The sequence below is a fragment of the Miscanthus floridulus genome, chromosome 1 (genome assembly GCF_019320115.1).
Source record: "Miscanthus floridulus cultivar M001 chromosome 1, ASM1932011v1, whole genome shotgun sequence".
Taxonomy (NCBI): Eukaryota; Viridiplantae; Streptophyta; class Magnoliopsida; order Poales; family Poaceae; genus Miscanthus; species Miscanthus floridulus.
In genome coordinates this window covers 37502630-37519854 of record NC_089580.1, presented here as the reverse complement: position 1 = coordinate 37519854, position 17225 = coordinate 37502630, and the positions used below count along the sequence as shown (strand labels likewise).

The 17225-nt window shown below is 47.0% G+C and overlaps 1 long non-coding RNA gene across 1 annotated transcript; it reads left to right on the top strand.

The window, feature by feature from the left end:
* The first annotated feature begins 639 nt into the window (after window positions 1-639).
* LOC136485145 (uncharacterized) lies at window positions 640-5899 on the top strand. Its single transcript, XR_010766344.1, has 3 exons — window positions 640-1036; window positions 3907-4038; window positions 5692-5899. It is a non-coding gene; the product is annotated as an uncharacterized lncRNA (long non-coding RNA).
* Window positions 5900-17225: the final 11326 nt, after the last annotated feature.

Here is a 17225-nt window from a genome sequence, read left to right as displayed (position 1 = left end):
TTAGGCCCCGTTAGTTCTCTCCCGAAAAGTCGGTGTCATATCGGATGTTTTATGGGATGTCGGAAGGATTTTTGGATACTAATTAAAAAACTAATTACATAACTCGTCTGGAAACTACGAGACGAATTTATTAAGCCTAATTAATCCGTCATTAGCATATTGTTACTGTAGCACTTTAGTGTCAAATCACGGACTAGTTAGGTTCAAAACGTCTGTCTCGCAATTTACACGCAAACTGTGCAATTAGTTTTTTATTTCATCTATATTTAATACTACATGCATGTGCCGTAAGATTCGTTACTGTAGTTTTTCGCGAAAAGTTTTTGGAACTAAACAGGGCCTTAATAAGAAGAAATGGTGGTATGTGCAAATCTTTGGACCTCCTTACTAGGTTCATCAAACAACGATTCTGTGCAATGTCAAGTAATTAGCTTACACTAAAAATTAGAGCTTATTCATTTAAGTTTGTATACAGAATTCACATGTTAGCTTTATGGCTCCTGTTTACTCTTCTGATAGCCTGTTAGTATATTGAAACTGAGAGCCCGATGTGCAATGTCAATCCGTAGTTTCTTAATTATGCCAATGCGTTGAGTGTACTTAGTTGTTCTCTTACATGATCATATCATACCACAAAAATGTGTGGGCACCAGGTTTACAACTGTGTTTTTAATAGTCAATGTATGTGCTTACAGGATAGCCTTATTAGAGGACTTACCCTCAGCAAATAGAGTTCTTACAAGCGATTCAGATTCAGCGATGTAAATATATAATCTCGGAGGATAGTGCAAAAAAGAAATAGCCTTAGTAATTGGTCAACGATACTTTCTTATGGTAACTCACAATGCTGAATGCTTGCCGAGCAAAGAACAAGCATTGCCTTTGGGTTTGTTTTGCTTCACTGTAGTAGAACATTTATCTGTGCACAAGGATTGTTTCTAAATATCTAACATTTATTGCTTACTGTCATTCTTTTTGCAGAAAAGAAGGCAGCAGCACGAGCACATTCCAAACATCTGCCAACCTTCTGTAGAAGGTACAATATTTTTCTAAAGAATTTTAAAAGATTGACTGATAGAATATGCAACATTTATTGTTCGAAATTTTCAGTAATTTTTCTTTAATATTTAGCCGATGTTGGTCAGGCTAAGAGCGCACTATCAATTCTTATCATCATTTTGTTATACAGATATAGATCCTACATGGTGTTAGTTCACTTGGCAAACTTTGTCAACTAGATGATATAGAGAAAGGTCCACATAAATATCATGGCGTTCCTTTTCAATCTGATAGCTTAATGTCTTCTGTCGAATCCAAGTTATTAGATCTATCCTAATTGTATAAATCTAAAACTTAATGACCCATGCTACCTTTTTTTAAATGAAATTACTAATAAGAGTTGTAACAGGGCTCTTGCCCAACTTTCTTCTTCTTAATACAATGAAGTGTAGCTCTTCTGCATTTTCGAGAAATTTTTTTTACTAATAACAGGTAGCCAAAAAACATGAGAGAATTACCTGGTAGCTTAATGTCATTTGTCGCTCAGGTTACAGTGTTTAGTTTAATAGACTACTCTCGAGCTCACTCTCTCTGTGCATGCTTTCAGGACACTCCTTGAAATGGTCTGAACTTTCAGAAATATTTTTTTGGTTCAAAACTTATAGGCTCCATTTCAGTATGTAATGGCCAATCTTGCTTTTTTATAAATACCTTTTGGACATCACTGTCGTCATTTCAATCGAATTTTTGTTAGCCTATGTGTCCTAATTTGCAATTATGCCATATCCCTTTTCAGCTTGATTTGTGACCGCGGCAATGCGCGGGGTTCCGGCTAGTTTTATTATACATTACAACCTTCTTTCTACTGAGTTGATCATAGTACTGTAGTACATCAACATTGTCTCATTTACTCACAATCTTAATAACATGTTCGGTTCTGATGTAAGTTATATAGTTTATTTGTGTTTCGAACATGGTGACCTGGAACAATTTTCTCTAGAAATTAACATAGATCCAGCAGCATTATCTTGTCAATAGGTTCTTAGGATGCTCAAATTTTCTTTCCATTCTGGCATATTTTTTAGCAGCCTTTTTTTAGTTTCAACACTACAGCAACAAGAGCACTGTTTTAGGCGTTTGCTCAATTGCATGTTTTACTTTTTTTAGCCTTGACAAACATTTTTATACGTCCTTTGAGCCCATGCCGAGTCAAACCATGACTGGTCCAGAGTTAATCTGTAGTGAAATGTTTCACCCTCTTGTTTAATAATGGGTTAATTGGATATGTGTCATTATGACTATCGCGGATTGAAAAACTGCCATTACTATTCATCATATTGGATTGATGCCATTACAATTGTTTGTGCATCTGACGTACGCCATTCTATACGCTCTGGACAGCATCGGACCCACATGCATATGTCCGTGTTTTTGTATGGTCCATAATATCTCTGCTACTCCCCACTCTCTATCTCAATGACACGAGGGCCCTACACGTCATCCCCTTCCTCTCTTCTCCTTCCACCAGCTCGGCCAAACCTCCACCGGGCCAAAAGCCGGCGAGGGGCCCGACGAGCGGCGGTGCGGCGAGGTACCCAACGGACATGGATAGCAGCGAGAGCAGAGGACATGGTGGGCGGGCCGGCGAGCAGGCTGGTGCGGGTCGGCGCTCTGGCGCGGCCATGGTGGCTGCCTGGCTGGCTGGTGAGCTGCGGGTCGTACGGGATGGTGCGGCGAGGTCTTGGAAGGTGAAGAGGAGGGGCAGCTCGAGCAGGCTATTCGTTGCCGACGAGCGCTAGCTGCGAGAGGGAACGTACAGCTGCTGCACCGGCAAGCGCAGGAGGGTGCACAGTGCGGCGGCGCTCTGCTCGCCGGCCCCGAAGCATGGCCATTACCAACATCGGAGACATCTGGTTGCTACTCCACGAATTCTGGACCTGCACCTGCTGCTACTTGATTTTGCCCACTTGATTGCGGACTGTACAGTCCTATCCTGACACGAGAGCGGAGAGCACGAGGAACAGAGATTGGATCACCGGCACTTGTGCTTCCAGTGCTTGCAGCCGCAGCTGTCCATATCTCTCGCGTCGCACGAGCCAGCGCACGGGAGGGGCGTGAGGCATATCTCTCTGGTGCCGCGCGAGCCAGCCACCGGTCCTGCACCCCTCGGCGGCCATTGCCTTGCGGAGATTAGGCAGAGCTGGAGGAAGGAGAAGGGAGGTACAGTCCTCAATCATTGAGATAGAGAGTTGGGGAGTGGCAGGGACATTTTGGACCATCCTGCATATGGGTCCAATGCTGTCTAGAGTGTACAGAATGGCGTATCTCAGATGCACAACGAATTGTAACGGCACTCATCCAATATCATGAATAGTAATGGTATTTTTTCTAAATTGTGACAGTTGCAATGGCACCTATGCAATTAACCCTTTAATATATGAAGAATTCTACTCAGCTTATAGCTCGCAATGGCATAAGACTAGAAGTTTGGTTTGGGGCATTGGGTGTTTTGCACAATGGGCTTCTTGCAACATCATCTGGGCTTCTAGACAGATTATGAAATCAAAAACATTTTCCTAAAATGTGGTGAGCGCTACGCGAGGTGGCTCGGATGCAGCTAACGTTTATGACAGTGACAAAAAATGGACATGTCTTATTTAATGTACATTGCAGCACTTCACAAGATAACCTATACTTACTGTGGAACATCCCAAGTAAATTCATGTGATGAATGCGCTGTAGATGTCAATCAAATCTCATTTGTATCTTTTCCCTTATTCAATACATTGTTGGATACTTGAATGGGTTGCATAACACATTCCAAAACAGCATTTTATCCCCCCCCCCCCCCCCCCCCCCCCAAAAAAAAAGAGCTCCAAGTAACTGATGATTTGTTCTCTACTGCAGAAACTATCCATGCCACTGTTGTTCTGTCAGTCATAACAACAGTAAGTGAGCTATCTTCCAAGCGTGACGATGAACCAGATAACAATACAGAACATTCTGAGACACCTTCTGAAACAAATGAAGTGGCACAAGGTTGGTTAAAACTTGAGAAATAAGCCAATAAATATCTGTTAGTTTATACAGTACTTTGCTGGTTTGTTGTCATTGAATTATGATATCATACTATTCTAGTTCTTCTGGCATCCTATCACAGCAATTAGATAGTGGTATGAAAAGTGAAGCCGGAAGGATTGCGAATAATGGCCTTAAACCCGACTTGATCCGCATCTTTTTTCATCCAGAACAATGTTTTTCTCTCACAAATTCCTCCAAGCGAACGGGGCCAATACGTGGATGGGCCCTCTCGGGCAGTATATATAGAGTACATAGACTTGGGGGGCAAGACACCTCCCTGGATACTTACGTCGATACCTCATTTACAATCCTAACTACCAAATATACTCTTAACAAAAGCCTGCCTTGTTTAATAACACAGTGGGTTTGACTTGTTTTAGCGATGCTGCTGACGGCACAAAGGAAATCGTGCAAGAGAACTGGCTTGTGTTACTTTTCAGGGAGCTTGACAAGCAAGGAATCGCTTTGCCCGAGAGGGCCCTATTTAGTTTCCAACCAAAAACTTTTCATCCATCCCATCGAATGTTTGACGTATGCATGGAGCATTAAATGTAAATAAAAAAAACTAATTGCATAGTTTGGTTGGAAATCGCGAGATGAATCTTTTAAGCCTAATTAGTTCATGATTAGCCTTAAGTGCTACAGTAACCCACGTGCGCTAATGACAAATTAATTAGGCTTAATAAATTCGCCTCGCAGTTTTCAGACGAGCTATGTAATTAGTTTTTTTATTAGTATCCGAAAACCCCTTCCGACACCCCATAAAACATCCGATGTGACACCTAAAAATTTTCTTTTCACAAACTTTCTGCTATGTTCTTTGCTATTCATGTGCATCATATTTGGAACTATTGGAGTATTTGTCCTTGAGTTAGGATCTAAAACACTATGCAGCAGGCAAACAAGTTCATTGTACATTTTGCAGCGCTTTTTTACTGTACTTCTGAATATGGGGACATCAGTTTATCCTTAAGAAGAGAACTTTGATAGAAGTGCAGAAATATGTTACTGTCTATGTTATCTGTGTGAGGATAGACACAGCTTCTAAGTTCTCAATTTAATGAATTCTACACACTAGTTGTTATATTATGTTGGTAATCTTTTGATCTTGCTTGCAATGCTATTATCTAAAAATAAAGAAGACATATAATATCATTTCATTTATGAATGCTATTGCCACAGTACACAGTAGTCTTTTAATCAAGCTGCCTTTATTAGGAAGGTAGCACATGTCTGAAATGAGCATCTAGTTCCACACAACGCGAAAAGTTTTTAGGTGTCACACCGAATGTTTTATGGGATGTCGGAAGGGATTTTCGGATACTAATTAAAAAACTAATTACATAACTCGCCTGGAAACTACGAGACGAATTTATTAAGCCTAATTAATCCGTCATTAGCACATTTGTTACTGTAGCACTTTAGTGTCGAATCACTGACTAATTAGGCTCAAAACGTTCGTCTCGCAATTTACACGCAAACTGTGCAATTAGTTTTTTATTGCGTATATATTTAATACTCCATGCATGTGCCGTAAGATTCGTTACTGTAGTTTTTCGCGAAAAGTTTTTGGAACTAAACAGGGTCTGAGAATCTAGATGGATGTTTCAGGTTTACTGAAGATGAGTTACGCAGATTTTATGTCGCTGCAAATGGTGACTTTTCAAGTTTACTCTCTTCGGTTAAGAAGACAATTCGTTGGAGGGAGACGTTTCACGTACTTACATTGCAAGAACTTGATAAATGGTCTCACTTAGTCTTTTGGCATGGATTTGACACGATGCTTCAGCCTTGTTTAGTAATTCGTCTCGGACTTGCATGCTCCAGCATACCGCCTCATGATAGACCCCGTTTCGGGCAAGCAGTAGGTAATTTCCCAAACTGTTCTGTCTATAAATTTATTTATGTTCTTGATGATTATCGTTCTCTACGTGATAATGTCACTATGGCCTCAAAGTTTACTGCTGGGAAGTCAAACTCACATGTAGGGTGGGCAATGTTTTTCCTGCTTGCAGTAATCTGCTTCTTTCAATAGATCTTTTCTGCTAGCAACATATCTTCTATCAGTGGAACTCTTAGGCTCAGTTTAGCATTATAGTGATTTTCAAAAACATATCCTTTGTTTCTTTTTTTTGGTATAGGCCTATTGGAATTAGTTGAAAACATTGACAGGGAGCGTCATCCCATGCCGGGCGTGGGGGCGCCTGCCTCTGGCCGTGTCTTCGGAACCGGCGCAACCGCTGGACGCTGCGCCGGTGGCGGCGACGGAGACGGAGCTGGAAAGACTTAGGGGGTACCTGGAGGTTTCCCAGGCCATGCTCGAGGCGGTGGAACGGGAGATGTAGGCCGTTCGCGACCAACAGGTTGCCACGGACGGCCGGGTGGCTGGTGAGTTCTCCGCCCGTTGTTCTAATTCGACTGCTTCTTTTCATTTTCTTACTTGTCCCGTTTGTGTGTTGGGTAGAGCTGGAGGTAGAGCTACTGGGGATCCAGGAGGCCACGGATGCCGCAGCGGGGTACGTTCATGCCCGCGGCGGGAGCCGGGAGGAGCACCTCCTTGACATCCCCAACCGCGTGCGGGACGCGGTGGAGTTTGGTGTCCACCGTGGGGCAGCGGTGGCCCTGACGGTGGCGCATGTGTGGTCGGGGCACGTGCTCCACCACCTGGTGGGGCTCCCGGAGGGCCAGGAGCTAGCCAACCATGACGGGTCTCGGGAGGACTTTGAGGAGGCAGCGGACGCCGTCGTCGATCTGGTTCTCGCCGAGGGGATCGTCGAGGAGGCCACCAGGGGCCTGGGGCCTTGAGCGGACGCCAACATCAAGGTTGAGCCCTGCTGACCGGTGCTCCTTTGCCTAGCCCCAAGGACGTCGATGCCAAGGCCACCTTGATCCCTGCCTAGGATAGACTCTCGTATTTTGCATCAGCAGAAATATTGTAAAAAAGACCTATCATCTCTTAACGAATTGTGCCTTTTGTTAGCGTGAGTTACCGTGTGTTTTTAATGATGTGTGACCGTTCGTCGGGTCGTGGTGCGAGCGTAGCCCCCGAGCCCCTGCTCGTTGTAGGGGTCCGATCGGGAGGCCTCTCGTCTTTGGTTCAGCCCCTCGCGCGTTCCTCCGCAGAACGAAGGGGGTGAGCCAGATCATGGTATCCTCGATGGACGAACCATGGCGCTCAATGAGCTATTAGCGGGTAGGTTTGAGTGGAGCCTCGGACCCATCCATTGGGCGCCGGCTAGTGGTCAAGCTGGTGATGCACTCCAACTTCCCAATGGCCGATTCATATAGTTCCCGGGGCCGTCCGACCGGTCTCGAGGGCTCGATGCCTTCCACCAAGGAATACCATGAATCTATTATCCATCAGAACTCAAACATGGGTCAGAATGCCCTCGGTGCCCGAGCTAGGGTACTGGCCGCTAGTGTGCCCATCCCTTGCCACCCCTGACTCTAAGTCATCCTGAGGCGGTTGTCGAACCCCTAGTGGGCCAGCCTTTGAACCCCTGGACCGTAAGATGGGCCGTAGGGGCGTCTATAGCCCTGTATCCCGTACTTACCTACCGAGGCCCACGTCTGGCCTGTGTAGGTGGAATGCGCCCGAGACCTACACAGTAATGGAATAACGGTAGGCGTGGAGAGCGAGGCGAGCGACACGGCGTGATGGAACAGTTTTGCAGGAAATGCGTGCGCGGTTACCGAAGAGTTTGGGAATCATGGGGAGCATACCGGGTGCCGCAATTAATGCGGGTGGTTGGGTTGCTGCGCGTCCTCGTTTTTAAGCAGGTGTCCGCCCCTTCCTCCATACGCCTCTAGCGATTCGCCTTCGTCACGCTCGAGTTTTTCATCTGCTAGAGCAGGAGAGAAAGAGAGAAGAGAGAAGGGCTTACCCAAACTCCATCACCGCCGCCACAGTTGCTGGAGTGATCTCCCCCCATCCCTATCGACGGAACCGTGGCCGCGTTCTTCCTTCACCAAGAGGGAAGCATTGCGGCTCGTCGAGGAGGGGTTCCTCTGCCCTTGGCTAGATGGTGGCGCACAGTCGGCGTGGGCCGTCCCTGGCAAAGAAGATGTGCTGAAGTGTCCCATCGGCTATGTTGTGAGCTTCGTGCTTTTCCACAAGCAGGGCCTCAGGACGCCGGTGAGCAACTTCTTTTGCGGCCTCCTTCACCATTACAAGATCGAGCTACAGAACCTGAACCCCAACTCGGTTCTGCAGATGGTGGTCTTCATGGTGCTGTGCGAGGGCTACTTGGGTATCAAGCCCAACTTTGCCTTGTGGAGACACTTTTTCTCCACCTCTGTCTTCCTCAAGACGGTGAAGAAGGGGGAGATGGTACCGGTGCCCATTGGCAGCTGCTCAATCCAGGTGCGCCAGAGCCGGCAAGATGGGTACATCTCCATGAAGGGCATGTCATCTAATAAGGGGTGGCACTACAAATGGTTCTACCTCAGGAATGACGCCGAGGCGCCCCTGCCGGCGTTCACCGGCCGTTCTTTCATGGTCACGCCGGAGCACTGGGGTTGGGGCCCCCCTTGAAAGCTCTAGTTTGGTTTTGGTGAATTGATGAAACCCTTAGTGGTAACCTAGTTTATCAAAGTGATTATGAGATAGGTAGCTCTACTCCAAGTGATGAAGAAATGGTGAAGATCATGATGATGGTGATGATCAAATGCTTAAACTTGGAAAAGAAGAAAGAGAAAAACAAAAGGCTCAAGGCAAAGGTATAAATTATAGGAGCTATTTTGTTTTAGTGATCGAGACACTTAGCGAGTGTGATCACATTTAGGATCGATAGCCGTACTATTAAGAGGGGTGAAACTCGTATTGAAATGCGGTTATCAAAGTGCCACTAGATGCTCTAACTCATTGCATATGCATTTAGGATCTAGTGGAATGCTTACACCCTTGAAAATATTTGTGAAAATAAGCTAACATATGTGCACAAAGTGATACACTTGGTGGTTGGCACATTTGAGCAAGGGTATGATACTTCACCGGCAGAGTGTAGTGCGGACAGTCCGACGGTGCCACCGGCGCCCAAGACAAAAAAAGATGAAGGTCATTGTAAGTGACCGGACGATGGTCTCTATTGGTCGAGCGCATCCGGTCAGTAGCAACAGTGAGCGCGCGGTCTCGGTCTTCGACCGGACGCTGGCAGGGTGCGTCCGGTCAATGCTGACGTACGCTAACATGGGGTGCACAGAGGACACATTAAGTGACTGAACGCTGGGAGCGTCGGGTCGAGCATGACCGGACGCGTCCGGTCATGAATTCTCGCGTTTGGAACCTTACTAGAAACGATCGGACGCTGGAGTCCAGCGTCCGGTCACTTTCTAGCGGACCGTCCGGTCATCACTTGACCGTTGAGATCGAGCAATCGACATTTGAAGAGAGGGGACATGTGGCATGCATCGCACGACCGAACGCTGAGGTCCAGCACCTGGTCAATATGATCGGAGCATTCGGTCACCCTGTGTTGTGCCCAGTGAAGGGGTACACCGGCTCTATTTCATGGGGGCTTATATTTAAGCCCCATGGCCAACTCAAGCTCACTCACTTGGCCATTTTCAATGACATAGCAACCTTGTGAGCTTAGCTAAAGTCCTCTCACTCATCTCCATCATTGATCCATCATCATTGTGAGATTGGGAGAGAATTCAAGCGCATTGATTAAGTGATTGCATCTAGAGGCACTTGGTATTCGTGTTTCGCTGCGGGATTTACTTGTTGCTCTTGGTGGTTGCCACCACCTAGATAGCTTAGTGCAGTGGAGGAGGATTGGCATGAGTTGGTGATTGTTCGTGGCCATCTCCGATGATTGTGAGGGGATTTGTACCTTCCCCGGCGGAGCACCAAAAGGTAACTCTAGTGGATTGCTCGTGTCATTGAGTTACCTCACTTGTGGGTAGATTCTTCCGATGTCCAATTGTGTGGACGAGGTTCATGCAACACCTCTTAGCCACCGAACCACCAAGTGTTGGTCGACACAACGGGGACGTAGTGTGTTGGCAAGCACGTGAACCTCGGGAGAAAATCGGTTGTCTCTTGCCCTTTTATATTCTCTCAGTGATTGATTAAGTATTCATCTTGTGATTGGTTCACTACTCTACGTGATGGCATAATCATCCTACTCGCTCATTTATATTTTTGCAAACTAGTTATGGCAAGCTCTTTAGTGTAATTAGAATTGAGAGCTTGCTTTGCTAATTAAGTTCATCTAGTGGAGCTCTTTAGAGTAACAAGGTTGAGAGCTCTTAGTGAGTAGTATCATAGCAAGTTGTGTGACTAGCAATCATTGTAACTAGAATTGTTGGATAGGTGGCTTGCTACCCTTGTAGAGCTAGAGCAACTTTGCATTTTACTATTTATCATACTAATCAATTTGCTCTAGTTGGTTTGTAGATTTTTAAATAGGTTATTCACCCCCTCTAGCCATATTAGGACCTTTCACCCCCCCCCCCGCCGAGGAGGGGAAGAAGATTGCCTCTCTTCTCTAGGCGGTCAAGTGCTTGGTGAATGTGGGGGTCACCGGTGCTGGAGTCATCACCGTGTTCCACACTCAGAGGGTGCTGCTGCTGATGCGGTGGGCGCGTAGCCTGGACGAGATGGTTCCTGGTGCATCCCTTGAAGGGACGGTGTCCGACCGGGGGAGCTCAGCCACAAGGAGATCAAGAAGTGCATCAGGTTGGTGCTCGGGAGCACCCCCGACGACACCATGTTTGACGTCCATCCACCGATATAGCCCGACGGGGACTTTATCGAATTGGTGAGTGCTTTTCCCCTTTTTCCTCTCCTTGGATTGGCATCGCTCCTTCTTCTTCTCCCCCTAACCCACAATTTGGGAATTGTAGGGGAACCTCTGCATTGTCCCTAACAACCACCCTCCTCTTCCTGAGGATGTGGCCTGACATGCGGCGAACCAGACCCATGCTGAGGGGGTGAAGAAGCAAAATGATGAGAAGACACGGAAGAGAAACATTAAGGCCAAGAAGAAGATGGAGCGCGACCAGCACCGGAGGAGGCAGCGGGCCACCAGCGAGGTGGAGGAGAAGTCGAGCAAGGAGGAGGATGACGATGATGAAGAGGAGGGTGAAGAAGAGGAGGGGGCCTAGTCCTATGACTAGCTAGACTCCCTGCCTAGGGAGGAGGAGGAGGAAAAGGAGCATTTCAGGGGAGGTGAGCCCCCGAGGCAGTTAGGGTTGGCCCGCCCTAAGGCAGAGGAAGCGAGGGATCTAGCGGGGGCAGGTGAGCCCCCAAGGCAGCTAGAATCCGCCCGCCCTATCCTTGTCTACCTTAATATATCTTACCCTGCTAGGTCTTGGATTGCATTAATTGCTTAGCCCTGCCTAGACCGGTAGCAGTCGGTGATTTTCAGTCACCGGCAATTATAGGTGGTTACCTGGATACTCAGCTATGGATACTATCATGGAAATAACCAAGTGTTGATGGATAAATAGAGACCGAGCGGAATGTGTAGTGGGCAACCAGACAGGGTTCTGGGGTGTCGTAGTTTCTGCTTGTGTCGGTTAAGGACCGATCGTTGCTCGTCCCTCTTGTCATGTTGAATGCATGCCTCACACTTAGCTGGCCGGATAAGTCATTCTGACCGCGAAGCTAGTGGCACTATTCGAGCCAAGATTGACTGATGGGCGCGTGTATTGGAGCTGAATAGGGGGGACGACAGGGGTGCGAAGAGTGAGCCCAAGGGCAGGTGCGTCCTGATTCCTAGCAGTCAGGTGGTCCCTGGGTATTGCGGTCCCTGTTTGTCCCATGACTTTACCGAAATAGTGCCATTTGTGATCTAAGCGACCCTGACGAGGGAAGCGTGGTTTGTGTGTGGAATAAATCGCCAGCTGGTTAGGAATCAATTTGAATCACCATCGCTCCTGGACAATGAGCACTTGACTCGAGCTAGGGCATCGTAGTAATGATGATGGAACATGGATGGTTATGTGGATTAAGTTGGAAGTGCTAAATCTGAGATGGTAACTTGGATGTGAATGGTTAATCAAGTGATTGCTTTAGCATTGGTGCTTACCTAGACTAATAGGTTATAATAAAGATGCTGCAAAAGTACTTAAAATGGTTTATTCATGATAACTTATGCTTTCCGCAAATGAGTCAAGCTAGCCCACCAAAAGAAAGCCTTGCATACTCCTTGGTGTCGCTTTATTTCTGTTTAAGTCGGGTAAGTCTAGTTGAGTATATTCTCGTACTTAGGGATTTGTTTCCATTGTTGTTGCAGATGGTCAGATGTACTATGGTTACTACATCCACTGTCTCTACCCCATCTATGGATGACAACTAGGACCAAGGGCGTGCTCATTCCTTATGTCTTATCTACTGCTTTTGTGGGACTTGATCACTATATGACACTATATCTGAACTAAGTGTGCTTGTGTGGTTCAAAAACTAATTGCTTCCGCTACTTATGATGAACTTGGTTTGTAATAACTTTATGTTCTAAACTCTGATATATTCGAATGAAGTTGCGAACTTTATGTAACATATGAATAGTGGCTGCTAAACTTGTATGATCTTGGCTTGTATGTTGGATGGTTTGAAATCCTTCGTGATTTCACGAACTACCGGGTTCATATGGACTTAAGTATGTTAATTTATCTGCGTCAGCAGGTGATTTTCTTACTTAAGCATGTATGAATTGGTCAGTTCTGCCACAGAAACCGGCCCTAAACCTTGGGCGATTTGATGGATCATAGGCTATTAATGCCTTTAGTTGGGTATGGCTACTATCGGTACCCGACAATAATCTTGTGTGTGGCAATGTTGGTTCACAGTTCAATTTGAGCCCCTTCAATGTCTTTCTTAACTGGTTTGCTGTAGTAGGGCAATGTGATTTCTCGTTAGTGTAAGTTAAAGTTGTCAACCACAAGGCCACAACACACTGACTTGAATGGTTTTAGCTCCTTACGTAGTTCATACGTTGCGCTATGATAATTCTTTGCATTGGGCGCACCGACTAGCATTTTTCTCGAGAGAGCGGAGTGATCTCTGCGCTGGCCCCTCCCCATCTAGAGTTCTAGAGGCTAGACCAACTTTTCCTCCTCCCTCGCCATCCTCATCATCCAAAACCATGGTTGCCCTTTCCTTCCATGTGGGAAGCTTGGCGCCCTGCTTTGCTTTTGCCTTTCCCTTCCTTTTCCACTCCCAGCTTACCACCGCCTTTCCCCTGCCATTTCCACTCCTACCTTACACCAAGTGTAGGTGGCCGCTGGTGAACACAACGCCGAAATCCATGGAGAGCAAGCGAAAGGTGAAGAGTGGGTCGTACTCTAGCGAGATGTGGTGAAGCACTAGTATGATGTTCAAGTCATGGGCTAGGAAGAGATGTGGGAGCATGGAGGGCGTCTACAACGGCGAGCTTGATGGCGGAGATGCGGTGAAGCACTAGTATGATGTTCAAGTCATGGGCTAGGAAAGAGCTAGTAGCAACGCCGACTGAACTCCACCGCACCGCGTCCGAGCAAGAAAGCAGAGCAGCCGGAGGTGCGTACGGTTGTTGTTAGCTTGTTGATGTCACCATGACGTCACACATGTTTTGTGGCCGTTTCATGTAGGAAAATAAACCGTAACACGTTGAAATACACCACTGTGGGTAGCTGCCGCTTGCTGGGCCGCTCCCGCATGCCGCACGCATGCACTGCCCGCGCTGGGCCACGCTGGCCGCTGCTGGCCCGCTGCCGCTGCCGCTCCCGCGCTGGCTGGTGGCCGCTGCTGGCCCGCTACCGCGCCGCTCCCACGCTGGGCCGCTGGGCTGCTGCCACGCGCACGCCCGTGCTGGGCCGCGCTGGCCCGCCTGCCGCTGCTGCTCCCACGCTAGGCCCGCCCTGCCGCTGCTGGGCCGCTGCCGCGCGCGCGCACTACCCGCGCTGGGCCACGTTGGCCGTCTGCGCCCGCACCTGCCGCTGCTGGGCCGCGCCCACCGCGCCGGGCCACGCTGCGTCCGCCCTGCCTTGCTGGGCCGAGCCAAACCGGGTGGGCCACGCAATAGAATGCATTTTCCAATTTCTAGTACAATTGCAAAGGTTTATTCAATAAAGATTTTAGCTGAACTTTGGTAATTTGTAATAAATTGTGTAGTGGTCCAAAAATAGTGAAACCAAGTTTGTTAGGTTCACAATAATGCCATCTATTTGTTAGTGTAGTTAGTTCACAGTTAGCTATTATGATGATAGGCTCATAAAGTCTAATTAGAAAGCTTAGCATTATATAGATTAATATTTGTAGGAATTATTGTGGAAAATCGGTAATAGTTTTAGCTTTGAAAATTTTATAGTAGGTTCACTAGGATATTATGTACTTGCTGTAAATTTTGTAGCCTTAGAACGAGTTGCTAGATAGAGTAGCTATTACCTTTGCCTTATCGTAAATAGCGTAAATTAGCATTAGGAGTAAGAATAGTTGTAGTTGCTATAACAATAATGATACTTCGAAATGATTATCGGTAACAATAGGTAGCCTGGTACCGTGGTCAATAGCCATAGCTTAGTAGCTAAATCAATGTACTTTTATTTTAAGAGATGCTGTTGTTATATTCCTAAGCATTGCATCATCATTTCATGCATGTAGATCATGAGCTGGTAGACTTCGTGCCCGTCGGTGAGCCGGAGTACGACGAGGTGATCGAGGAGTACGAGGAGGAGATCTTCATATAGGAGGAAGCCCAGGAGCCTGTTGGTGCTGACCCTACTGACCCCGTGCCTGCCCAAGGCAAGCCCTGGTGCATAACCACTATTTTAAATGATCACTGAATATATATCTATAATGTGTATTTATGTTATAGGCATTTTATGGATACTACATGCATAAATATATCTACCTATGAGTCCAACTAGTACAGGCCGAGTAGCTGCTATGCTCAGGATATCGGTAGCGTGAGTAACCTGCCGTTACTCGCAAATAGGTGCTAAAATAATCACTCATGATAAAATTGTGGAAAGGAAAATGGTGACCGGGCAGGGATATGGTTTGGGTATTGGTGGGTGTAAGGGGTTGTGTCCTGCTGCCAATAGGGCATAGCTCGGTTACACTTCTTCCCTATCTGTGTCGATTAAGGACCGATCGTTGCATATGGCTCTAGGCAAGTCACAGATTATTGTCCCGAGCGCATACTTGGGTATGGGCGCAGGGAAGGCTTGCTGCTCTCTTGTCGCGGATCCAGCTCTTTCTGGACCGACTGATGGGAGGCGGGGTGGTGAAGGTCCTTGCACCACACTGAGTCTGGGACTCAGGAGTGGAGGCTTGGAGTCCAAGTTTGGACGGGGACCTGGACACCCGGGATAGGAGAGTGGTGGGTTAGTCCTACTTGTGCCTGGGGTACAAGCGGGGCGTGTGTTTTTGGGGCACCTAGCTGGGCACATTGATTCAGCGAATCGCCTGAGAAATCCGGTATGGCTTTGTCTGCGGTTTAGCACCGTAGTAAGAACTGAAAGTGGAAAGGAGAAGAATGGAACTTATTGCTCAACTCTTGCTTGAAAGTAGAACAGGTGCTTATATAGACTGGCTAGATGATAACTTAAGACGGCTTATAATAGGACATGAATAAGGACTCTCTGTTAGTGCTATTTTGCAAAAAAAAAACCAGCAAACCATAAAGCTTATCATATTCCTTGGAGTCGAGAAATTATTCCCACTAGTCGGATAAGTCTTGCGAGTATATTGTGTACTCAGGGTTTATTTACCCCTGTTGTAGGTGATGCATGAGAAGTACCTTGTTTGGAGGATTCTTTTGGTGGGCTCAGATGGAATCCTCGCTCCTATCGCTAGATGTTTATTTAAATTCCGTTGTTTATTATTCCGCACTCTGGTATTTGGTATTGTAATAATGTACTTTTTAAGAAACTCTGAATGTATGAAATGGACAAGTATTGTAACTCATTTTCATTATTGGATCCTTGGGAAAAATTTGGATCTTTCGGGTTCTCACTTGGGGTGTGCCCGACGGACACCGCTCGCTGTAGCTCGCTTTCGGGGTGCTTAGTGTCTGGTGGAAGACGAGCGCCTCCGTAAGTATGCTATTTCAGGGCGATTCTGCCATAGTTAGTACCAGAGCCAATAATGGTTACGAGTTTCATCACTCTTTTTTCAAAACTTAAAAATTTGACCAACAAAAGTTTTGGGAAAAGTAGGATGCGATTATATTTGGTAAATGAGTATAAGCCCTAGCAATATAGGTCTATCTAGGATAGCGGCACTGGTTTTAGCTAATCAGTTTTCTGCAGGTACACTGACTTACGTTGCGTAAGAAATCGCTTAGTATACGGAAAGTGAGTGTGCGATGTGCCGAAAATTTTACGAATGCCGCTATATTCCTGGCTCGAGTGAACGTATAGGCCGAAGCATGCATCATAATAATAGCATCTTAGTTGAATTAAAATCCCCCTTCACGTATAATTGAGTTAGTAAATTGATAGGACTAACTAAATGAATGCTTTAAAAATGGTGTTGTCATCTCTCTTATCCCTTGATTCTGATCGGGAGGGTGTTCTAATGGATAGTTCATATCTCTTGCAGATGAATCTAAGGACTGGACGCGGGAGCACCAGTTCTAGGGCAGCTCACGAGGGCCATGGTGATAGTGGTCGGGCCATTGAGCACGGCAATGGGGGAGGTCATGAGGTTCCACCTATGGCTCGTCATCCTTTCCTGCCGCCACCACCGCCTCCGCCGATGACTCCCGCAGAGATAATGGCGGAGCTGTTGGCTGCTCGCTGGGAGTTAGCTGCTGCTCACCAGGAGACAGCTCGTGACATGGACATTATGGCACAGGCCGTCGCGGGCCTCGCCTGCGGAGGTCATGGGGGCAACGGTGGGAACGGGGGTGGTGCCCGCCATCCTGAGGGATAGTCCTCTTACCTGGACTTCCTCAAGACTCACCCACCCACGTTCACTCCGTCCAACAAGCCCCTAGAGGCGGAGCATTGGCTTCGCACTATGGAGCAGAAGTTTCGGCTGCTCGGAGTGACCGACTGACCTAGAAGGTGTACTTTGCGGCACAACAGCTTCTAGGGTCCGCAGGTGCCTGGTGGGAAACTTTCTAGGCCATGGAGCAGCCGGATCATTCGGCAATATGGCAGGAATTCTCCACCGCCTTCCGAGAGTTCTTTATCCCTGCTGGTGTCATCAA